Genomic DNA, 27,040 nt, shown 5'->3' on the forward strand with positions numbered 1-27,040 from the left:
TATCCAATCTCTTAGATATAGACCCGCCACATTGAAAAAATAGGGGCCTCCATCGAGGATGTGGTTTCGGTCTTCAATGTAGTTGAAGATGGCCGTGAAAAATTATTTTGGGCCCAGCTGAAGGGTAACATGCCCTTTTGGCTTCCATTTTGAGGTTATCCATCCTTGCAGAGCTTTCTCAGTTGGCCAGTAGCCTATGAATTTACCTATGAGCACATGATCCTTCATATACTGTATTTGGGCATTGATTCTATGGCTTGGTAGATCTATCTTGGGGTGTTCCACTGCGATAGGCTTGCATGTTGAAGATGTTGCCTTCTTTGGTTCTTCAGGTCCTGTGGAGGTGTACTCCTTTCCTTTGTTCAGATCTTCCGCTTCCGGCTGCTGTGCAGGTTGGAGCGGCGGCTGTTCCATGCTCTCGGATGTGGGCTGTTCATTTTCATTCCCATTTGGCCTGCTTCCATTATTGCTGCCCGTGGGGGGAGGCCCTGTGGCCTCCCCCATCTGAATGTTCATTGTTTGTGTCTGTCAGATCAGCTAAACCCGCGCTTGAAGTGTTACAACTTGTTTTTGAAGGTCTGCCGCCTCTGTCTTTGTGCCGTGGAAGGGTTTGTCAGAAACCCTCGTCCGCCATTTCCACTGCTCATAGAGTCCTATAATGCAATTATGTCATGGAGTATCCTTTCCTTTTCAATGTTAAAGGCATGTACCAAAATCATTGGACTCTAGAATTCAATCAAGAACATGATATCCCCTCTACTATTATAGTGGGGGTTCACCTTCCCTATTTTCCTCTCCACTGTTAGAATGATGACACTTTGAGGTGCATAGGGAACTCTTTAGGAAGGTACATTTATAATATTATAAAAAGTTAAGGCATGTCTGCATGTGAAAAGATTTGTGTTGAGTTAAAGCTAGAAAAAGAGCTTCTATAAGCTATACTTCTAACCTTGGACAACTAGAAACATGAGCAATCCTTAACCTATGAGCAACATCCTTTCAAGTGTAATTTTTTCTAGGAATTTGATCACTTTTCCAAGGACGACATGAAGAATTCCCAACCATTGCCCTTGGTTCTTGAAAAAGAGGTTCAACGGTAGTCTGCAAAGAGTAAAATGAACCCTAAACAATATGCAATTGCTCAATCACCAAAGTCAGCTCCATGTTCTTCCAGGATAGCAATTCCTTCAAGTTTCCATCACATTACCTCTTCCAAGTAGTTGTTGTTGGAGGTTTTCCCTAATAAAAAACATGAGATGGTTAAACATATCCAAGGAAGACAATAAAACCAATTGATCCCTCCCAAGGGAAAAGACACAAAATCCTCTCTCAAGAGGAATCAAACTCACTCTCAAAAACTTTAGTGCAAGCAAGCTTGGATATAGAAATTGTAGATTCAACCTTTTCAAAAGTGTGAAAGGATGCCGAGATATAGAAAATTTTATAGCCAATGAGGACTCTTATAGCCAAGGAGGAGGATGAAAATAAAGAAAAGGATACTTATTACACCTAGTAAAAAAATAACTAAGAAACAAGGGAAAAAGCTACAAGTAAAGACAAGGTTATGGGTACTTAATCCACCTTGGACAAGACCCTTTTTATTGCATGCATAATAATTAGGTATCTTGGTGATTCAATGGAGCTTCCCTCAAACCCAAAGTAAATAATGAATAAAATCTGTAACCACCTCCCACCCCCTTAAGCCATCCTGAGATATGGGAGGGTTATTGTGCAACCCCACCTAAGGCTCTCATATGAGCCACATAGTAAATATGATGTACTATAATGCAATTTTTGAAATCAAAGAAAAAAGGGGACTGAGTCAAAGGGACACAAATTCCAGAGCTAGGGGAGGAGAATTGTTGCATGGGATGTTATGGTTTCTTTTGCAACGAAGAAACTTGAATTTAGGACAACCGGAGAAGGCTGTCTGGTACATGAAGTTAATGAAATGGTTACTAAAATTAATGGGTCGACGAAAGTTACATAAGCCCATGCTTGTTTGGAAAAACACTACAAGCAAGGAGGACAAAAATCTATGAAGGGATGCAAACAACAAGGACACAACAATAAATAATGTTGATAGAAATGCAGGCCAGGATTGAGGCAAGAAAAGAGGAGGAGCCATTCAAAGAATGCATTCAGATGGGAGAAGAGAGAGCATTCAGAGAAGAAGAATTCAAACAAGAAGACCCATTCAATCTCCTCACAGCAAGGGAAAAAATACCATATTTTGGGAGGTAGACTAAGAAGGGAGTTGGAAATCAATCCTCCAACATAAGTATTCAACATGCAACACTGAAGAGAAGAGAAGAGAAGAGAAGGGGATCAATTCTCTGTCCCTAGAGGTTGTGGGTTGAGTGATAGTCTTTGGAGCCTTGTAACAACTTGGGGTCCCTAGAGGCTGTGGGTTGAGATAGGATCCCTGGAGCCCTATAACAACTTGGGTCCCTAGAGGTTGTGGGTTGAGATAGAGGTCTCTGGAGTCTTGTAACAACTTGGGTCCCTGGAGGCTATGGGTTGGGATGAAATCTATGGAGCCCTGTAACAACTTGGGTCCCATGGAGTCTGTGGGTTGAGATAGTTAGTTTAGAGTCCTATAACAGTTCGAGAAGAGGCCATCCTGAAGCACAAGTAGAGAAAGAATGGAGTAAAGACAGTTGGATATTTCCCTGTTGGTACAATAGATTTTGGACTTCCTAGAAGGGGGTGAATCACTGTGAGTGCACTTGGGGTGAGGTAGGGAACCTATGGACTCCATGTGCTAGCAAAGAAATAATCATTCACGTGGTGGGATTGAGGAAGGACTCCTTTGGAGTCCCTGGTTTAGTTGGCAGCTGGTGTGTAGTCTCAGAAGCAAGCATTTCCCCCTCAGACTTTGGAATCTAGCTCAGGGGTGACAACTGCAAGTAAAAGTGGCTGAAGCTATCTATGGTTGGGTGGAGAGTCCTTGTCCCTAACTCAGTTTCCTTGTGGACTTAAAGATAAGTATTTGTGAATGTTTCTTACACTTAAATGATCATGTTGCATTGTTGTTAATAATGATTTTGGAAATAAGGGATTGCATTTGTGTTGTTAGTGCTTGCATATGTGGTGCATCTTTGAGGGGATATTCCCCTGATATGTATGTTGAATATGTATAAATAAATATAAGTGTTTGTTCTCAAATCTAAAGGTAAATGTGTTTAATAACATATTTATGGAAAAAACAAAGTATTTGATGCATAAGAGGTGGAATAAAACATGTAACAATAATGCCTAAGCTATAGAGACGAGGTTGATTACAAATCTGAATGAAGTGCTTAACTATGTTGGAGATAACATAGTAATTAAAGTGAAAGAAAAAATGATGTGTTACAGGCCACAACCAAAGCTTAACTTGAACCTCTAAAATCAGTGGGATCTGAGACCCTTTTCTTAATGTACAGTTTACGTAAAAGGCCCTTTGCTCACAGAGTCAGTCATTTTATACAATTGATGTATTTGCTTACAAGTTGTTGTGCTGGCAGGAAAAAAATGCATGAATGTTAAGGGGAGTTTCCTGGGGTTGGTCGAGCCCTACAACTTTCCCTAAATGACCTCCAACCTTGCATTTGCAGTAGCCTCCATTCCCACAATAGGGAATTTGACAATTAGGGCTACATGTTTACGAGAATAACCAAATGCCCCGAAAATCCTTGAGTGGCATTGTGGGGCTACTTGTAGGCTTGCGTTGGAGCATGGAACCCCTCACGTGTGGCTAGAGAGGTAAATTCCTTCAGGAGTTCACTTCATGTCCTTATCAGGAGGCGACCGAAAAGTTTCCAACTCTGGCATGTGTGGAATTCCCTATCCTTAAACAAGGAATACTTGAAGGCCAGGAACTCATTGGAGTGGATTTCACCCAAGATCAGGAGGGGTAATGTCATGGAATTCCTTAGATTGGCTTTGGTGGAGTGGAAAAATCGTGAAGAATATTTGGGGGTCTACCAGACCTTTGAGACAAAGCCACGATCAAGAAGATTAGTTCGAGGAGGCCTGTGTAATGGTAAAGCTTGTCCTTGGGGATATCATGAATATTTATGCCTAAGATGTCGCATGAGGCAAAGCCGAAGTTCCTCGATCGAGCCATAACATAATTATAAGGAAAAAGGAGTCGTTGTGGTGCAAGGGATCAAAGCATAATTTTATAGAAAATTTGGATGCTCTTATCCCTAGTAGAATTAGAATCCCCGAGCGGGAAGGCTCCCGGTTGGAGAGGTCATATTCGCCTTTCACGTGATTAGTGAAGAGAATTAGGATGTGACATAAAAGTCTCGGATGGGTGGAATCCCATAAGCTAATTTAATCAGTCGTCGGGAAGTCTGTCACTTGACATACCAAGGATCTTCACTAGATGAATCTTGTAATGGAAACTGATGTTGGAAGTTCTGGGAGGTCAGAATCCCATAACCAAATGTGAAATCAGAATTGAACTAGAGATACAGGATTGAAGCATAGGGATGACATGATATATGACGTATGCTCGACGATGCTGCTATTGATGGGTGGGTTGACCCACAACCCACATAAGCTCCGACACATAACCCAGAAGAATGAAAAGACGACATAATATGGAAACACTGGGCAAGGCCTAACAGGATGATGTAAAAGGGGGCATGTGGTTATGCCTCTAATGGGATGTTGTAAAAGGGGTTACGTTGTTGGGCCCACACCATTGTTGTGGCACCATTGGTCGGGGACTGACCCACTTGCCAAGTCGGTTCGACAAAGTTCACTCGGAAGAAATAATTGGGAGTTAATGGAAAGGTACCAAGAGGATGACTTTAGAAAGAAATGGGTATTTCTTCTTGCATTAAAACAACACCAATTCCATCTCCTGAGGCATCTCATTCCACAATAAAGGTTTTTATGAAGTCTGGGATAGCTAAGACCGGTGCTTGGCACATTGCCATTCAAAGGCCTTCGTTGCTTCTGGAGTCCAAGAAAATGCATCTTTATTCAATAATGTTGTTAGAGGTGCTGTTATTCTCCCATAATTCTTAACAAAATTGCGATAATACCCTGTCAACCCAAGAAATCCTTGTAGATGCTTTATGAATGTGGGGATTTTCCATTCCTTAATGGCTTTAATTTTGCTAGGGTCTACCTTAACACCTCATGAGATACAATATGACCCAGATATTCCACCTCTTGTACTCCAAAGAAACATTTGGAGGTTTTTTCATATAATTGTTTCTCCTCCAATAGTTTGAACACCTTGCCACATGTTGAACATGATCCTTCCAAGACTTGCTATAGATTAGCATATCATCAAAAAATACTAACACAAATTTTAAGGAAGGGTTTGAAAATGGAATTCATTAAACCTTGAAATGTAGAAGGTGCATTAGTAAGGCCAAAACGCATGACCAAAAAATTAATAATGACCCTCATGAGTTCTAAAAGGTGTTTTTGGAATGTCTTCCATCTTCATTCTGATTTGATGATATCCTGAACAATAAATAATGCAGACGCCGTAGATATTCCAAGACAAATCATAGTTTTATAATAATTCTTATTGGACTAACCCTATTATGTAGTATACATCACAACCTTGGAATCTACCAACCCAATCACGGGTTCCTCCTCCCCCAAACCAGCTTTGGAAACTAGGCTGGAGGAATCCCACCTTTGGACCACCCCAATAAGCTATTGTACAACCTCCCTCACAACTCCTTCCTCCAAGATTGCAAGTAACCACATCTAACCCTCTTATACCTCAACTACCTACAAAAGCAATCCCTATCCCGAGTAATGGAAGAGTAACTCAACCTGCACAGGTTGTAGCCACCTATCCCACTTACTCCATCTACCCCATATATTGTTATGATATTCATCTACGATCTAGGAGGAACTTAAAAAAAACCAACCTCGAGTTCTTATTGAAGATATAAACAAAGAAGTGTGGAATGAAGAATACAGACAAGAATCAATTCCATAACCTCCACCTCCTAAGCCCAAAACATTACCTTACCCTGAAAGATTAAGCTAAGGGAGGCCTACTGTTCAACCTGAATTTGATCTCTTGGAAGAACTTAGAAATGTGTGTGTGAATATACCACTACTTCAAGCTATCAAGGATGTGCCTATTTATTATAAAAAAAATCAGAGAACTTTGTTTGAGGAAACTTGGGAGAATGAATAAAGACCCTTAAACTGTCCATGTTATAGGAAAATTGTTAGAACTAATGTTGGGTGGGACCTAGAAATCGAGTACTATGATCTTGGCAACCCAACGGTTAATGTGAAAATTAAAAACAATGTTGTTCCTAACACATTGATCGATTTGGTGTTAGACTATGAGTTCCTAGACAATCACAAAGTCTGAGAATACAATTGTCATGACTTATAATTGTTATCTTGATGAGGTGTCATGATGATCCACTGATGAGTTGTTAGTGTGATCTAGATGATCTATAATGGTCATTGATGTATTATAAATTCATATTATGAGATCAATACAATACAATAGAAGTGCTTGAGGCATTTTGTTCCACTTTCCTTGCTTGTCTCACTCTTACAAATTCTTAACATCATATCAAAGCAAGGTTTAGATTTTGTGAGAGAGGCACGAGTGCAGATTGCAATGAGATCTATAGGAAGTAATGTGAAATATGAGATTTGTATAAGATATGATTCATGAGTTTGTGTATTTTTATGGTATTAATGCTGATAAGGGTAATCTTGTCAACTTTTGGCTTGGAAATCACAAACCTCCTTCCTGGTCATGATATATAGCTTTGTTCCTAAGGCCCAAAGCTAGAATGTGATTTGTAAACTTTACATGTACACGAGAAGATCTCACTCATAGTTTTGCTTGAAGCTTTAGAGTTTCTAGAGTGGTAATGTCATACACAAGGGAATTCCTTCTTATTTTGTCTACTTGATAGTCTGATTGTGTGGTGTGATTCAAACCAAAGGTTATACCATCCTTGGATTATAGAAAAAGGTGGTAGATTCCAATTTTTTAATATGAAAAAATATGTGATATGATCCAAATCATGATTAATCCTCTCTAGTTGTGAAATGTTTTAATTCCCTAGTCCTCGTACATATCATAAAGCAATAAGAATAAACACACAAAATATAATGGCTAATATATGTGAATGGTCTGGTTGGGATGAAGGGAAAAAAATTGTATCATTCAAATACATGATCTTTATATAAAGATTCCATTAATCCCTAAACAATAAAATTGACTTCATCTGCTATGTGACTCGTGAATACTCTTATCAATGGACCATCTAAGCCACATCTAAAAGTATTTATGTGTTGTTTTTAAATTTGGGATGGACCCATATCATTGGTACTAAATTTGGAGTTTTCATAGAGCCCTTCACCCTGTCATTGTAGATTCATGCATAATCCATATAATCATTCTTGTTGTTAGAATTTGAGAGATGTCATGAGAGAGTTGCATGTTGGTGCAAGTTTGGCTCTAGTTTTTTAGGATCCTTCATGTAAGTAAGAAGAATATGCTATTTTGGATCCATGAATTCTCATATAGTTATGCTATAGGGCTCAAAGATATAGTTATGCTATAGGGATTGATGTAGGAGCTTGAGAGCAAAGCCATTATTCTATATCCCCATAAGTCCACTTTGAAGCATATAACATACAATGTGTTTTCATCAAATTTCTTATTAAATGTTTTAGATCTTGCTGGGAGAGTTTGCTTGGATCTGGAAGGGTGGTTACGTCATTCGTGTAGTTTTCCTCGATAGAATAAAGAAGCCATGTAATAAGAACCTAGATCTATCTTATATGCTAGTTTATCTTTAATTTACAAAGAAAGTGGTTGAGAGATAGTTTGTGTGGTGACTATTTGTTCCTCTGGCTGGGAGATTGATGATTTCACAATCCTTAACCTGTGACCATAAATATGATTCTTCCATAACACTTTGCAGATATTCGAAGGAATTGAGGGTAGGGGTTCAACTAATAGACCTCACATCAATTCTTAACATCATCATACATGAATTTCATGGATTTATATCAATGTTTTCATATTAGAGGATGGAAATAGGTTCTCTTTTGATGACCATTTTTTGGAGGACTCAAATGATAATTATATGTGTGAGTGTCAAATATTGTTGTGGTAAGATTTCAACGATTTAGCTGTGAAACCGATATTCAACTATTGAGGGGTGAGTGATGTTTTAGAGAATTGTTTTTGGTATCTCTACCAAACCCAAACTATGGTTTCTATAAGACAAAGAAGCCTTGACGTAAGACAAAGAAGTTGATCTATCCTATGACTCTCTTGGTGCAACATTGAATATGAGTTTCCACAAGTAGCTAAAGTTTGATGAATAACTTCAATTTGGTTTCTCTAGAAATTGTTGTGTGGGGGGTAGTTCAAAATTCTAGGGTTCAAATCTAAGCATGGCAATTCATATTTGACATCCAAATCATGTTTGAAGATTGTATTGAGTTTTTAGATATCAATTCCTTAAAGTTGTAATCCCTTCAACAATTTCAATGGACAATGATGCGATTTTCTCCCTGACATTTTGTCTAGTGACCAAAGGTAGATGTACATGAATACATAACAATTATAGGAAACACTCTTTGCTAGCAATAGAAGGAGGTAATACAATTTGGATTTGTCATTATATTACAGTCTAGATAAGAAATCATTTTTCTTATATTCAAAATTTTCCTAGATAAAATTATATTAGTGCTAGTGAAGTTGGATGCTTATTAGACTTGGTTTACTATAAAATAAGGTACCATTTCTATATTGGCGGTGTAATGCATGCCTTTACTCTTGAATGAGTAAAAAGATATTTCTCATTGAGTCATGTCTGGTGAAGTGTTTTTTTTAAACCTTTAAATGTGTGAAAGAAATAAACTTTGGTAGTTGATGACTTGTAAAAGTTAATGTAAAGATTTGTACATTGATATTATTGTAGCCTTTCACTATATTTGGGCACACCATATTGGCCACAAATTCAAATTTTTATTTGGCTTACATGTTCTTGACCACCTTGAAATTGAATAAGGGGGTCTAAGGATACTTGTGTTTTGTGAGCAATTGTGTATGATTTTGGACGCATGACACTTTATTTTGTGTCTAGTTCTGAAGGTTAAGTGAGTCATTCATTGTCTTCAAAATTCAAGTCATTGTAACCAAAGTCAAGTGAGTCATCAAATTCAAGATTTCCTTCAAACTTTGGGGTACATGATTGGTAGTACTTGGCACCCTTAATGAACATAAAAATTAAGTGAGCATGATCAAGAGAACAGGCGAGCATGGAACATAAGCAAGTGAGCATGACACATAAACAAGCAAACATGACACATAAACAAGAAAACATGACACATAAGTAAACGAGCAAGTAAAAGCAAGCATAACAAGTGAGTGAGTTAAGTGAAAATGGGTAAAGATGGAAAGCACCTACTAAATTCCTCTCAAGAAATTAAAGACTTGCAAGAGTGCAACCATGAATTGCACAATAAAATTAAACTAGAGTGGAAATTGCAACAAAATCAAACCATAATTCATGAAATGGCTGACACAATACCATCTACAAAATATACTAAAAAGGAAATAGATAGGATGGACCAATTGCTTGATGCTCTTCAAACTAAATTAAGAGAAAAACACAATCAAATTGATGATATGATTGATGTAGCATCTACAATGAAAGTAGATGCAATTTGTGATATGTAATATAAAATAGAAAAGATTAATGCATCTTGTGATACAAATGAATTCATCCAGACAACTGATGTAAGTTATGGCACACAAGAGTTAATAAAGTAGTGATGCAACATGTCATACATAGGACCTTATTCAAAAGTTTGATACAACTAAACTAATAACAAAAATTGATGGAATATAAGTGATTTATGCTCAATGTGATACAAATGACTTGACGGAATCATTGAATGGAGCACATAATAATAAAAAATCAGTAGTCAAAGCAATTATGAAGAAGACAAAGAACAAGAAAACAACCTTTCCAAGATGGTTGTTAGACCTTGGGAATAAAGGTCATTCAATAAAAATCAGTATGGATTGGGATATGCCAAAGATTATATCTTTTATATTTTATATTCTATATTACTTCAAACCAATTTAGTTGCGAGTGTAAGATTCCTTGAATATATTCAAAATTTTGTTAAAAAGTGTCAGCATTGTAAAAGATATGGTCATATGGATAGTTAGTGTTTTGATCTCCATCCTTGTCTTCATCATGGGAAGACAAATCACTTATCATAGAGATGTATAAAGCAGAACAAGGCTAAAAAAAGATCAATTATGGATGGATAAATTTCTAGATATTGAATAAAGAAGTGAAGAAACTACATTAGTATTACCACCTAGTCAAAACAAAGGTAAAGAAACAAGATTCAAAGATGGTACTCTCCAGACCTAAAGGGGGGGAGAATAATGATAAAATAAACTATCCTACACCTTTAAGGGGGGAAGTAAATTGATGAAGTGAAGTTGGTTAGCGTTCATCCAAAAACCACCACACTATTGAAAGCAAATTGGTTAATGGTCATCCAAAAACCATTGCATTAATGAAAGCATATTGGTTAGTGGTCATCCAAAAACCACCACCTTGTTCAAAGAATATTGGTTAATGGTCATCCAGAAATGACCACATTATTCAAAGTAGTCTAGTTAGTGGTAACCCATAAACCACCGGTTTCCATGAAATATGGTTAGTGGTCAACCAGAAAAAACCAACTAAAGAATCTAAAGCCCCAACTTGGATCTTTCCAAAAATATAACTATTGAAAACTTCTCACCTTGCACCTGATACAAGGGAACATCATATATCAAGATTCAAGTTTCAAAGTTTTATTAGTTAACTTTAATAAACATTCAATTAGCAATTGGGAATTCTAGCATAACAACTCATCTCCCCAATAGAAAATCATTCAATAGAAATGTTCATACATAGTAGCTATTTACTTCCCAATATTCAAATATTGGCAGTTTTTCAGGAATATCTTCATCAAAACATAGTTCAATAGTTTCATAATGAAGATAAAAAAGGTTATTGGTACAATTATATAGACTTGTGATTGAGGGGGGAACGCTAGAATGCGAGTCCCTAGACAATCACAATTACAAGAATAAAATTCTTATGACTTGCAATTCTTACCTTGAGGAGGTGTCATGATGATCTACTGATGAGTTGTTAGTGTGATCTAGATCTAGATTTAAAATATCTAGAATTATCATTGGCGTATTACAAATTCATATGTTGAGATCAATACAATATAATGGAAGGGCTTGAGGCTTTTTTCTCCATTCTCTTATCTTGTATCGCTCTTACTAATTCTTAACATTTGGGTGCTATAATTAATGTCATCGCACGAGAAACCATGGAAGCCTTAGGACACTCTAGTGTCAGGCACATTCCCACCGTATTACAACTTGTTGACAAATCTACCATTAAACTAGAAGGGATATTAGAGTATGTCTAGTTTTGGTGGATTAATCGGAATATCCTACAAAATTCATGATTCTACAACCTAAAAACTCCTTGGGAGGGCACCCTCAGATATTGGAAGCCCTTGGTTGGCCACTTTTGATGCGTACATTAGTTGTAGATCAAGCAACATGACCATCTCACATGGGACATCTACAAAAAAATTAAGCCTTTATGCTCTCATTGAGCCTAGTATAGACTAACAAATACCTATATAGACTAAAGAAGAGGATAATGATCAAGAGGGAGAAGTCTGTTAAGCACTCTATGTAGATAAATACTTGGAAATTCATGAGAAGATAGAGGATGATGATATCAATGATTTCATAACCTCATCTTCTTAGTCAAATCACACACACAACTTTGATAATATTCTACACCATAAAATACAACATTCTCTTACTTCAACAAGAACTTCACCTATAATAAATGAGCCTTTAGCCGAAGAGAATCAAGATTCCACTATAGAAACAATATAAATTGGTCTTGGTCGAATCTCAAATGTCAACCAAGGGTTGACTAAATAACAAAAAGAAAAGTTAATCAAGGTACTGCATATACACATTGATGCCTTCGCTTGGGATTACTCAAACATGAAGGGGATCCATCTTGAGTTATGCACACATCACATATATATCAAGGAGGATTTAGACCCATTCACCAACCCCAACATTGGATGAATCCAACACTAAGGGAAATAGTAAATGAGGAACTACAAAAATTACTCGCAACTGATTTTATTTATCCAATTTCTGATAGTCAATGGGTCTCTCCCCTTGTTCTAGTACCCAATAAAAATGGGAAATTGAGTGTTCATGTAGATTATCTAGACATCAAAAAAGAAACCCATAAAAACCATTTTCCACTTTCTTTCATCGACCAAGTCTTGGATACTTTAACATGAAATGAGTATTTTTCCTTCCTGGATGGATTCAATGACTACAACTAGATTAAAATTGCACCCAAAGACCAAGATAAGAATATATTGTAGCTGCTACAACAACACCCAAAATTTTCGCCTAACACTCAAATTTTGGGCCCCCCTCTGCTTCTCAAGGCTCCATTGGTTATGTCTATGTCTCAAATTGATCCAATCTTTCAGTGACAGATCTAATATTAATCTTTCTTCCTTGATTCATATTGGTTCCTATCTTGTGAATGCATTAGGGTTTGACAAAATTAATGCTTTAGGGATGCAATTTTTAAACCTCATTTTACTATAATACACATCACATTTTATCAACATGACGTTTATGACATTCATGTTTTTCCTGATCATCACTTTCTAACGTGCATTTTCACAAACACTTCATGGCACTTGCAATTACATTATTGCATCATCATATTAGGAATTACATTAAATAAGTCCATTCACAATATTGAATGTTAAATTCTTTGAAGAAACTGTTGTGTCCCGTGCATTAAAGATTAAGTATTCAAGGTTCCACATTTCACCTTTCACATTGCTTACCAAGAAAGTTCTTTGAAGCATTTTTATTACTTGTATCTTCAAATTTACTTGAAACTTATTATATAATTTGTAACAACTAAATTGTTGAAATTCGTTTGCTTGATTAGATTATGCTTTTGCTCCCTATTTATCTATTGTATATTTAAAAACTTAGCACTTAAGGTTGCAAAAGCTCATTTTATGTCACATAATTTTGCTAATTTATATTATATCATGGTATGTAGGGTAACCCTTCAAGCTAGTTCATCTAACAAGATTTCAAAAGGATTCGACGCATGAACTATGATAAAAATTATATTAAGATTACATAAGTAACTCACTATAGTAATTTGACAAATGATACGAGCATGGAATCGATGCAAAGGGTCAGATACAAATATTGATTCCAATGGATAAAGAAATGTTGTGACAACCCCAACTCGAGTTTCCTCATGAAAATGCAATGTAAATATTTTACAAAATATATTAGAAAAGTGCTAAGTCAAAAGGGATGTGGATTCCAGAGTTGAAGAGGTTGCTTTCTTGGGATGTGTGAGGTTTCCTTGTGTAGGAAATCTGAACTGTTTTCAACAGCTGCTAAAGGCTGGTTGGTATATGTTTTTAATGGACTGATTCTGAATTTAATGGGATTGAAAGAGAAGGATGAGGACCATGTTGTATTGGAAGACATTGCAATGCAGCAAGGGCAGGGAAGTAAATGCCAACGCAGAAGAGAAAACAATAGTGGAAAAAGAAGGGGTTTGACCTCAAGGAGGGCATCATTTGACCAATCATTCATTAAAGGAGATTGACCCCATTTGAGCAACATTCAGTAGATAACTGTGTGGAAGGGAAGAGAAGAGAAAGGACCACTGAAGTGAAGAGAAATCAATGACAACAATTTGATTGGCATGACTAGCATGAAGATGGTCTCTCCTTAGTGAAGAACAATACATATCACTAGATTCCTAGAGGAAGGACCTCTGAAGATTTTCTTCCTGTGATTTTGCAGTGGGTTCTGGATTCCCCAAAGTGGGTGGAACAACTGTGTTTAGGGTGGAGACTTGCTTCTCTAGACTCCCTTGACACTCTTGGGTGGATGACATTGGCCTCTGGATTCCCTGTGCGTGCTTGGTTTGAGAAGAATCCTTTGGATTCCCTATGTGTTTTGGGTCAAGGCAACAAACCTTTGGATTCCCTGTATGTGTTGATTGGCTACCATTGGGTAGATGGAGGGTGGAGGAAGTTAATCTCTAGATTCCATGTATATTACTTGACTGCTGAGTGGCTAGTGGGTGGGGTAAAGAGGTCCTTTGGAGTTCCTGTTTCAACTGGAAGTTTGTGTTTCAATCCTTTGAGCAAGCCCCCCAGTCTCTAGAATCTAGCTCGGGGGTAACAACTACAAGTGAACTTGACTGCATTTTCTATGGTTGGGTGGAGAGTCCTTGTCCCATAATCAGTTGCCCATAACATTCCAAGATAAGTATTTTTATGTATTACAATGTTAATGAACATGTGTTTTCATTTCTAGATTGAAATGATGCTGATAACTGTAATGAGCATGTGTTTTCATTTTTGGACTGAAATGGTGCTTATAAATGTGATGAACATGAGTATAATGCATTTCTAGTTTGAAATGGTATGCCTTATGAAATACATGACTGTGCTATTGATATACATAATAAATAATAAAGTGTGCCATATTTACGGGCATAAAAATGGTTCATAAGAACCATAATCAATCAGGACAATATTTAATAGACAAATCCTTTTATTATAGAGTATAATGATTACATTGGAGACAACCTGCTTGACAAGGTCTGTGGATAATGAGCTGAAGGTGCTGGCATTAAGCAGTTATTACAACTTGTTATGGAAATGAGTTGTTGTCGAGGATTAATTCCCCCCTTAACATTGATAACTTGTGATCCTTACATGAAGGCTTCCCCATCCTTGCATTTTTAGCAGTAGGCGTTCTCGCCCTAAGGGCACTGGTGCCGATGATCGCATGTCACAACTAATATCCAAATGTCCTTGAAACCCTTAAGTGGTGCCATGGAGCTTCTTGTAGGCTTGTGTTGGAGCATGGAGCTCCTTGCGTGTAGCGAGAGAGGTGGAGGCCCTCCATAAGTTTATTGCAAGTCCTTGACAGAGGGTAGCCAAAAGATCACCAACGCGGGCATGCTTGAAATTCTCTGTCCCTATATCGAGAATATCAGAAGGCTGGGAGATCATTGGAGTGGCTATAGCTTAAGCTTAGGAAGGGTAGCACTGATAGGGGCTTAACAAGCCATAGAGGCTATGGTGGAATGCTATTGTAGATCTATTTGGTTGAAGAATCTCCATAGCCAAACCATAAATAAAGCCATGATCGAATGAGGATGTTTTGTGTAGAGCAGCGCTGCAACAAGGATAGACAAGGCCCTAGTATTTTAGCTTAACTGAATGAGATTATGCGATAGGTTTGACATAATTCATAGTTGTGGCAACCAAGGATTGACTGTAGAGATTCCTCCTTATCACCATTGGATGAAGGAAGCTAACGTAGCTTAGAGGAAATATCCCAGGGGTTCTTGTTTAGCAACGCTAAAGGCAGGCAGGGTGATGTAAGCCGAGATGTGCTGGCAACACGCAAGCCCGACAATTCCACTATTGGCTAGAAGTAGAGGCCACCATACAACTCATCACGTATGCCAAAGATACCATATGTTTTAAAAGGGGAACTGGAGAGAAGCACATGATGACATGAGGCTGGGACATGTTTGCATCCATGTAACCCTAGGGGGAAATAATATTTATGTAGGAAGGACTGATCTACCATGTCCACCTGATGGTTCAACCTCAGAGCATCTGCAAGAGCGCATAAGGAAGGGATTGGGGTGAGTAAGCTTAGGACACTATGGAAATTCCACGATTGTGCACCAATTAGAAGCAAAAGCCATCTGAAGGTATGGGTCACTGGTCACGTGGCTCAGAGGCCATACCTTGGAAGCATTGATTAGTAACATAAAGGAGCGGTAGGGCTGACATGGTGTCGGGCCAACCAGGTCTACAAATTGGAGGTGGAGGGAATTCTCATTGGCTAGGAATGGAGCTCACGAGACAACTCATCCCATAGGTCATACCTTGTAAGTTTGAAGGGGAGGTTTTTGTGAAGCACTGAGGTAATAACGTCAAGATGACGTGTCCTACAGGGACCCACCCTAGTTGAAAAAAAAGAAGCAACCACAAGGAGTCGCCGGGAGGCCAGGATCGGGATGACGTGTTCCAGAGGACTTATCTCAGAGATATAAGGGAAAGAATGAAGGAAAGCACCGAGATAATAAGCTTTGGGATGACATGGTGTCGTAACCACTTGGGAAAATAAGAAGTAATGACATGCGAAGGGAGTGGCCCACAGTCTCCACGTGGCTCGAAGGTTTCGTGCTAGAGGTGTGCAAAAAAGAAATTGAGAGAACGCTGGGATAATGGGACTGGGGAGACGTGGTAGGCAAGTGTTGGTGAAACCCAAGTGTGAGAGTCATGGCTAGTCACTATTGGCCAGATGGAGGAGGTCAGAGGAATGGGCCATATTCTGTCATTATACACCCACTGGAGGTTTTGTCGAAACTGGAACCTACTTCTAGGGGGTGCCTACGGTGGATTTGGGAATAGGCTTGACCTTATCGAAATTATTGTGGGTTTTTGATCCTTTGATCAATGGTATTCCCTTACAACCCATTCTAAGGGGTGACCCCCCTCATAAACCTCGCACACGATACCCTATCGAGATAAGCGTGCGATGGTTCCACTATTTAAATGTGCGAGAAACTGCCTGAGACCTACATGTCTATTATGTGACATTGGAGGGGACCACCAGAGTAAGCGACGCGACGTATCATCATTGGTGCCGGGGCATAGAGGCAAGGTCCATTTCATATGGGCGGTGGAGCATATAATAAACTAAGGTAAGACATGTTTAAGTGGATATATATATATATATATATATATAGACTTTGTGATATATGTAAAATAGTAGAAAACTAAACTATTGACATGTTTGATTGAGTTAGTATTTGTAAACGTTCGTGAATTTTGTAGGTCTATTTCTTACATTGAATGATTTAATGCCTTACTAATAAGCATGTGTTAACGGGGATTGTTTGTTGCAGATAGTCTGTTATACCAGCTCTACAAGAGTAGGACCATGGGCATAAATGTGTTGTTTATTTATTAATTAAAGCACTAACATTGATATTGATTGTAATATGAGTGATGCATATAAATTATTAAATACCATGGGCATACTAACATGGTTGTTTTGTCATAACAATGATAGTAATGGAAACGCCATGAATGCAAGGTTCATGGTCATGCTTGTATTTATTTGTTTATCACATGAATATATAACAATGTGTGTGATTAATAACACATCACAAGAAGCCTAAAATAGAGATAACTAAAAAATGAGGACTGGTATGGTGCAATATACCTCTGATCAGTCACAACATGGAAGTGATGATGTCAAGGACAATGAAGAAGAAATATTAGTTGACCAAGGGGGAGGGAATCACTCTCCAGATTGGATGGATACTTTGAGAATCCTAAAGAATGAAGTTAGAAGCTTCAAGGTAGATAATGAGAGGTTGGTAAGAGCTCAAGAGAGACAAGATGAGATAAATGCATTCATCATGAAAAACCTCTCATATTTGCAGAGGCAAATGCAACTTGAGATGAGGGCTAGTCATAAATACAAAAATAACCTTCACGAGTAAGAAGAAAATACAAATGGGGTAGATGGTAATATTTCCAAAAAGAGGCATAGGCCTAAAAGTGAGGACACCATACTAGTTAATGCACCATTAAGCACCCCAAGGGGAGGAACCAACACTCATGTGCATCATTCTAGCATACCATCTAGTTCCCCTATTAGAAGGCACCATCATCACCATCATCATCATTCAAGAAGCAAGGAAAAGGATTACATGCCCAAGGAATTCAAGAAAGCAAAGCCACCCACATTTGATGGGGAAGTGAAGAAATTAGAAGAGGAAAAAGCTTGGATGCTTGGCATGATGAAAATTTTCAGAATCCATGAATATTTTGAAAATATGAAAGCCAAAATTTCCACCTACAATTTGAAGGAAAAGCAGAGATATGGTGGGAAGACTTGAAAAATATTAGAGCCATTACTGAGAAGGAGCTAAATTGGGATGAATTTGAAAATTTCTTTAGAGAGTAAAGTTGTTTGATCATTATTATGATGGCAAGGAAAAAGAGTTCTATTAACTCAATATGGGGCAATTTTTAGATAATGAAAATGTCATAAAGTTCCTAAAACTATTTAGGTATGTGCCATATCTCAAAGATAAGAAAGCTAAGATCCATAGATTTATGAGTGGGCTTCCTATGGAATTCAGAGATAAAATTTAGTTACTAGAACCATCGCTTTGAAGGATGTTACTAAGAAGCTGAAGCACTGGTAAGTACAAGCAAAACGTAGGCCAAAAATTACGAGTATTTGGCAAGAAAAGAACAATGCTGAAACTAAGAAGAACTGACCTGAGAAAAGGTCAGAAAATAGGGAAGGTAAGCATCTATCCCTTGCAAAGAAATTTCAACAGAACGCTAATGTTGATGTTAAAATAAATGTGCAACAACCAGTAACAGGGAAATTTAAGCTTGAAGGTCGAGAGCCACTAAAGTGTTGGACATGTGGAGAAAGCCACAAGAAAAGAGATTGTCCACATTAGCACAATGTTGGACCAAATATTTATAGTGACCAAGAGGCTCACACAGTGGTTGATGTAGCGTGGAGTTTTCCAATATCTCTGTAGCCGTAGACAACCGTTAGGAAGACCACTAGGAATCCATCATAGAGTTTGAAGGTAAGCTTCATAATCAAACAATTTCTATTTTAATTGATCGAAGTTTTGGTTACACTTATATAAGCCTAGAGCTTGTTGAGAAATGCAATTTGGTCAAGGAATTGCATGAAGAACCATTGCTGGTTCAATTGGAAACCAAAACCAAAAGAATGATTAATTACTGGGTGAGATCATGTACATTTGAGTTCAGTGGCATTCCTACAAAAGATTATCTTAATATATTGCCATTGGGTGCATATAGTATATTATTGGGCATGGACTGGTTATATTTGCATAGAACTAAAGTGGATTATTATGAAAAGGAAAATGAATGCTTAGATGAGAAAGGAGAAATAAGACTTTGGTAGGGCAGAAAAAAGCTTACTTCAGTAAGGTTGATTACAACTATGCAATCCAATCGCAATAGTAAGAAGGGATGCATGTTGTTTGTAGTGAAAATCTCAAGGGATGATAAGGTTTGCAGCGATGCTGAGGATGAGGAAAGTGAACTATTAAAAAGGTACCCGGTTCTGTAGCAGTATGCATATGTTTTTCTAGTGGAGGTTCCTAGATTACCTCTTCATAAAGAGGTAGATTTCTCTATTGAGTTGGTACCTAGAGTAGCACCAAAATCCAAAGAACCATATAGGAATAGTACCGCAGAGTTGATTGAGCTAAAATTGCAGCTAAAAGAGATGTTGGACAAGGGTTACATAAGGCCAAATGTGTCTCCATGGGGAGTACCTGTATTGTTTGTAAAGAATAAGGATGGAACCATTAGATTATTCATTGACTATAGGAAATTAAACAAGGTGACCATAAAGAATAGGTACCCATTACCAAGGATTGATGATCTCTTTGATTAGTTTGACTTGAGGTCAAGGTATCATCAAGTAAGGATCAAGGAGGAGGACATTCATAAGTCTTCTTTCAGAACAAGATATGGGCACCATGAGTTTCTAGTGGTACCATTTTTGCTCACTAATGCCCCTGCCAAGTTCACGTGCTTAATGAACAATGTGTTATGTCCTTATTTGGACAAGTTTGTCATTGTGTTGCGTCCTTATTTGGACAAGTTTGTTATTGTGTTTGTTGATGACATATTAGTGTACTCAAGGATAGAGGAAGAGCATGAAAAATATTTGGAAATAGTGTTACAATTGCTTAAGGAGCACAAGCTCTATGCAAAACTCAACAAATGTGCCTTTTTTCAGTCATAGATACACAATTTGGGGCATATTGTCTCCAAGGAAAGGATATCAGTTGATGCTGAAAATATCAAAGCCATAATGGAGTGGCCAATACTAAAGAATGTGAATGAGATTACATCATCCAAGATATCTCATCCTATTACATATTTATAGAGAAAAGGAAATAAATTTGAGTGAAAAAATCAATGTGCAATAAGTTTTGAGCAACTCAATCAATTGCTCACAAATGCACCTGTGTTGAGGATCACGGAGCCTGACAACAATTTTGTGGTGTGCAGATATGCCTGCAAGGAAGGGCTCGATGTTTTCTTGATGTAGGAACGACGGGTAGTATGTTATAAGTCGAGGAAATTCACTGAACATAAGGTAAATTATGTGACTCATGATCTAGAGTTGGATGCTATTATTCATGCTTTGAAAATGTGGAGGCATTACCTCCTTGCCAGAAAGTTTACTCTTATGACAAACTATAGCGGTCTCAAGTATTTGTTTGAGCAACCCAAGTTGAATTTTAGGCAGGCAAGATGGATGGTCATACTTAGTGAGTTCAACTTTGAAATCAAGTACATCAAAGGAAAGGAAAACAAAGTTGCAGATGCACTTAGTAGGGCGATTCAAGTGAATCACTTGGAAGCTATAAGATCTTATAAAATGGAATATAGGACAATAAGATGAAAAATATTAGCAAATGAAAGAAATGATACTGGAGGATGGTGGGGATGAGGAACATCATCTCACTAACAACGACCTAATTAGGTTCAAAAATAGAATTTACGTGCCAAACAAAGGCGAATTAAAGAGACTTATAATGAAAGAGTTCCATGTTAAGACCTATTAAGGCCATCTAGGGTATCAAAATACCCTCACAACCATTAAAAAGTTATACTATTGGCTGAGTTTGAAAAATGAAGTGGCTCATTTTGTGGCTAAATGCATGGAATGTCAGCAAGTGAAAGCTGAATAAAAGCATCCAACAAGATTATTGCAGCCTATTCCCATTCTATAATGGAAATGGGAGGTAATTTCTATGGATTGCATTATAGGTTTTCCTAGAACCTCCAACCAACATGATGCAATAATGGTAATGATTAACAAGCTGAGAAAATTAGGTCATTTTCTGGTAGTCAAATCCACTAATTCTGCTAGTAAGGTGGCACAAATATTCATAAAGGAGATTGTGAGACTGCATGGTATTCCTATTGGGCACAATCCAACTTGATCCAATTTTGGTCAAAGACTCCACATTTTGAGGAGCGGAGTTCGCGAGTTTCTATTTACTGTGCAGTGTCTAGGGGCTTTGGGGTGGGTTGAAGCCCCTCATTTTGTAACGGGTATCGGGGTTTTAGTTCATTGTTTTGTTGAGTCCATGGTATGTGGACCATGGTTTTTGTAGCAATATAATGTACTTAAGGACATGCAATGCTTTTTTGAAGATAATCATTAGATCACATCATAGAAAGAGCATGAGTGATTGAGTCTTTTTTTTTTCCTGTGCTTTGGGTCTTAAGGAAAAGGCTATGCCGCTGAGTGTGCAAAGGCCTTGGAAGAGTCTGTAGCTGAGTGAGCAGACCACCTACAGATGGGTGTGCAGGTCGAGAAGTTTTCTGTACTAAAAGATCTATCTTAATAAAGAAGAATAAATTTTGGCAAAGTCTTTTGTCTCTGTATCTTTTATTTGTGTTCCATCTATTTATGCGAAGTAATTGCAAGTAACTGGTATGTTAGCACAACTGTTATTGTTTTGTAATGTGTTTATATTAAAATGAATGTGACAAGGTCTGTAGTTAGAATACACTGTGAAATAATGTTGTGAATGTTAGAAGGACAATTAAAGTACATAAAAGTGAAGTTAAGAGCCACTCCATGCAGTCCCTGAAGGTTGCAAAAACCTGGTTTTGCAATCACCCATAGCCACCTCGGGTGAGACTTCGACCTGCTTGCATGTCATTGCCGAAAGGGCCAGTGTCTAAGGGTTTTGTTGGTGTGAAGTCCAAGCCGAACCTGGGTCAAACCCACCAAATGGTTCCGTTGCCAGGACCGAGGTCTATTTGAGGGGTGTGGATGTGACATCCATCGAATAAGGAAATAAAAGATTGGGTAGATTATACTAAATAAGAATTCACAGTTTAGGAAAAAAGAAATCTGCAATTGTCGACTGAATCCTGGTTGCATAAGTATTTCTTTACGGAACAACACGAGATATTCTTCGCGACGTTTGCTAATGAACTATATGAATGGGTATCAAAGTTGACCGAGCACAAGACTTGTTTCAAAAACAATGAGCCTACTGCGTGGAGCCATGAATTGATACAATGACTCAAGAATACTAACAACAGTATCTCAAGAGTGGTTGATTTTTGGATTGACTGTATCCTGGGAGGATTTATTACTGAGTTTGCAATAGGGATGACTGTATCTTATAGTGAAGCTGAGCGAGGATTTTTTAAGGGTCCACGAGGTAAGTACCTAAATTCTTTGAATCTGTGGATTAAAATTCTTTTGAGTGAAAAGGGCGTACTACGAATTCAGTCAAATTAATGTTTTGGCGGAGAGGGAATGAGTCTAAACCAGGACCGGGGTCTAAGCAAATTGGAAAGTGATATAGAGTACAATGCGAACCAAAGAAATCTATTGAGATTGACTATAGTCCCTTGTTAGGTGGGTATTAGAGTGAAGAAGAAGGAAGTAACTCCGCAACCCCGTGGTATTTTCCCTCCCATCTTGAAGGTGCGTCAAAGTTAGAAGTTGAGAAAAATAAGGGCATCTTTGGGATTCCCCATCCATATACTCCCCTTATCCCCCATACCCCTCCCCATAATTCCCCTACACCCCCTCCCCCTCCCCCTAATCACTCCCCTCCCCCTCCCCCTAACCCCCCAAGAAGAAAAATGGCCGATGACATTAAGCTCTCTACCTTTAGAGAACTTGGATCAGAGGATTCTGAGAAGTTTTGGTTTGTAGCTGATGCAGTATGGAAAGCAAGACAAATCAGTGATGAAGATGTAAAGAAGGTGCAACTCATCACAGCGCTGCGATAAAGAATGATGACATGGTACATGAAGTATTATGTGACTAATCAGGATGCTTCGTTGGATGATATTAAGAAAGCATTGTATCAGAATTCAAGAAGCCAAAATCAAAATCACAGTGTATTATGGAGCTGAAGGAAATCAAACAGACGACTACTGAGTCTGTGTGGGAGTTGGATTAACGATTCAAGGTGTTAATTGGACAAGTAAGCTGTAACATACCCCCAAAACAACATAAATAATGGTTTATAGATGTGATTCTGCCACATATCAGGTTACCCTTGACGCAACATAAGATAGCAACTCAAGCCGAAGCATTGGAGATTGCAAAGAAGATGGAACCCTTGCTGATCAAAGATACCCATGCAAGAGTACAAGAAATTCAGAGTCATCTAGCAAATTTGACCTTGGAATTGCAACATCTCAAGAAAAGTAAAGAAACGAGATCATAAATGTGGTGTACAAAATGCAAAGCAGAGGGCCAATATAAGGATCAATGCCCCGTGTTCAGAGATTACTTGGCAAGTGGAGCACCTAATCTAGTAAACCTAGGATCAAGTTTTGGTGCGAGATTTGTAGAACGAGAGGCCAACATCACTCTGAAGATTTATGTTTATTATAGAAGTATGTGCATACCCCAAAGTACCTATTTTGCAACTTTTGTAAATAAGTAGGCCATGATGAGAGAAATTGTCGAAGTTATGACTTGATAATGTAACACACTACTGATGCTTATAGACTGCAAACTGAAGGACATACACACGAGGAGGCAGACCAACATGCTGGTCAAGGAATCTTCCAAGGAGGAGGAGGAGGAGGAGCTGGTCGAGGATGTGACAAGATTATCTGTTATAACAATTGATGAGCCCCAAATTTGGTAACATTTTGGGCTCATTTGGCCTAATCATCCTTGTTCAATCCTTCATTTTTCATAACTTATGCATTATTTTTTAGTATGTTTATGTCATTTGTACGAATAAGGGTAGTCACTCTTCCTAGGTGGCTAACACGTGCTCATTTCAGGATTTTTTTGACACATGTTGGAGCAAAACCCAGCAGACATGGGCTAGGAGACAGCCAAGCTTGGGTTGAGGATTCATAGGGGGGTTGTCTATGGAATTAAATAGCCTCCCTCGGGATCTTCACCCCCAACTCTGAGCTCCAAAGGCCACCAAAACCGGATCTAGAAGGCAGCCAAACAGATTTTTTTGGAAGGAGCTGTTCACTCACAGTTTGGGCAGCCAAGTCCCATGGATTTAGGAGGCCAGCTAGGGCCTCGTGGTGTATAAATGTTAAGGCCTCAGCCTTTGGGAGGGACTTTTGAAAAACTCTTGCATATTTTGCACTACAATGCTGCTAGCTCCATTTTGTTCTCTTGTAGCCATTGTTGGCATAACTCTTGACTTATGATTATTTTTTGATAATGAGAAGCAGTCAGATTTGATATCAGCTTTGAGTTTTCTATAGGAGCCATAGCTCTCAGGGTTGGGCCCAACCTGAGAGCCTAGGGCCTCTTTCTTTGTATTGTTATCTTTCCTTTATGCATTGTGATTTTCCTTTTATGCATTTGAAACATGGTTTTGTTGAGCAAGATTTAGTTGTGTTGGTTAAATAGGTCACTGTTGAGGAATAGAATTACTTGATATGTGTAGAATAGATTGATAGGATAATAATCGATAAAGCTCCAGAAAAAGGGGTTGTCTACACTCTTAGTTTCACCTCTCCCTTATTGGATCAGGGGCTGGAATTGTAGAAATAGTGCTGCCCAATAAAAACACTAGTTTGCTTGACCATGCAATCTTTGGTGTAATGTCTTCATTTGTAGAAGTTAGTCATGCATTCAGACCTTTTGAGATGTTTCTTTGATTAAGTGATGTACATGGTTCTCTTTAGAAATAAAGCCGCTGTTCATTTGCTTCGTTAACAGTTAGGATAGATTAGCTAATATTTTGATTGTGTGCAGGACTTGGTTGATTCAGGCAAGTGTGCACCGTGCAGGGCAACTCCATCACTCTCTCGTCCACCTAAGCTTCGTCCAGGCCAGCTGCTCCATCCCCTAGTTAAGTTCCTCATCTCACAACCACTCTTCTGCCCACGTAACCTTACCTTCTTGCTCTTCCATTGTCTTAGCCTTATTTAAGTCAAGTTAGCTTTCCACACCCTCTCATCACTTCATCCATCAGTCACTGGGTCATTTCAGACCCCTACCCTACCTCCCTATCCATTCATGCATCCTCTTTCACTCACCCATTCTCCAAAATCCAGTTTTAGAACATCCTATAGAAATTTCTGAACATCCTGTAGAAATCCCTGAAACATCCTGTATAACCCCTGCAGACTTCCTGTAGAAGCTCAAAAATGAGGTTGCTGGATAGCCAACCTTTGTGAAACTCTCCGGAAGGGTGTTAGGGACTCCTTAGACCCTCCTTGAACCTTCCCAACTTTTTCCAAGCATTTCTCTTCCTTGATCCACCCCTGCACAGTAAAAAAGCCAGTTAAAAAGCACATGCATGATAATTCTAATAACTTATTCAAAAATACAAAAAAATGCTTTCTTCAGATAGAGGTAGTCTAGACACATGTATTTTACCTTCATATGAGTAATGGCATCTCTTTTAGTAGTTTTCATTCTCTCCTCTGCATCAGTAGGACTAGCTGGTAGAATTAGGGTTTGCTAGGGTTTATATTACTTTTTGGCTTTCAGTCTCTTTCTGCAAGTAGATCAGTTTCCTTTGAATTAGCTCCCAGCCATCAGTTAAAAAGCTTCTTCTAATAGCTCATAGAAGTTGGCTTAAGCCCCTAGCGGACTTGTGCCTGCTGACCAAGTGACAGCTGCGGCAAGAGCTAGTACTTGTGCATACAACACCGTCGCTTCCAAGTTTGTTACGAACTACCACATTGATAAAAGTAAAGAAGGGAGTCCCAGGAGTTCAGCATTATTGCTGCAATACTAGAGCCCACCAATAGTGGACATGCAAGACTCTTCACAAGAGACTGTCAGAACCGTACTACAATCTGCCCACTATTGTTATTGTTGTGCCCTTACATTATTATTGTTATGTCGGCTCTGATTATATTGTGACCCCTTAGACTCCTATATATAGAAAGGAGGTCTTGTCATTTGTATCATCCAAGAATTGTTCATTTGTGTAATGTAAAGGAGGTTGCTCCCTCAAAGAGGCTACTTTTGAAGTCGTTGATTTATCTCTTCTATTTTGTGAGTTGGTTGCATAACAAGATACTGCAAATCTTTTGATCATGTGATAGAATAATCTACCATCCTTATTGCAAAGATGCAACAGAAAATAAACCAACAACCTATAGTAAATATTTAAATGATGACTGCTGAGCCAAGGGAGGAAGAACCGTGCATCAACATTGTAACAAGAAGTGGAACTGCAACGGGAGACGATAAAGTCAAGAAGAAAGTAAAAGAGACATGGGTAAGAAATACCATAGAAAAGGCCCCTGGGTTCAATATCCAAAAGGAAAAACAAATATTAATGGGAGAAAGTGAAGCTTCATGGATGTTGGGGCTTCAACATATAGTGCGCAACCGAAGTTAATGCCAAATCAGGACTGCGACAATGTGTCTACTCCGAAGCAATAATTAGATTCAAGTATTTTGAAGTCATTTTTATAAACTTGTATGAAGTTGTTGAGGAATTAGAGGGATATTGAAGGAATCCAGGAGTTGATAGACTCCTGCGTTGATAAAGAGGTACCGTGAAGCAATCTGTGCGCAGTGAACAATTTACATCGACACAAGAAGAGAACGGGGAAGGAAATGAGATTAACTACACAGATTGGGGAATATGATATGGATAAGGTAATCCTAGATTTAGGATCTGATGCCAATATGTTACCTAAATAAACTTGGGAGTTAATGGGAAAACCGAAGTTGCAATGGTCGCCGATACAGTTGAGGATGGCTAACCAACAGAAGATTGTCCCTATGGGAAGGTTACCTGGCATCATAGTAGACATCGAAGGAGTCTAAACCATTGCAGACTTCGAAGTGATTGAAATT

This window comes from Pinus tabuliformis, chromosome 4_2 (genome assembly GCF_031772625.1).
Source record: "Pinus tabuliformis cultivar Carrire ecotype Pingquan chromosome 4_2, CPIR1, whole genome shotgun sequence".
Taxonomy (NCBI): Eukaryota; Viridiplantae; Streptophyta; class Pinopsida; order Pinales; family Pinaceae; genus Pinus; species Pinus tabuliformis.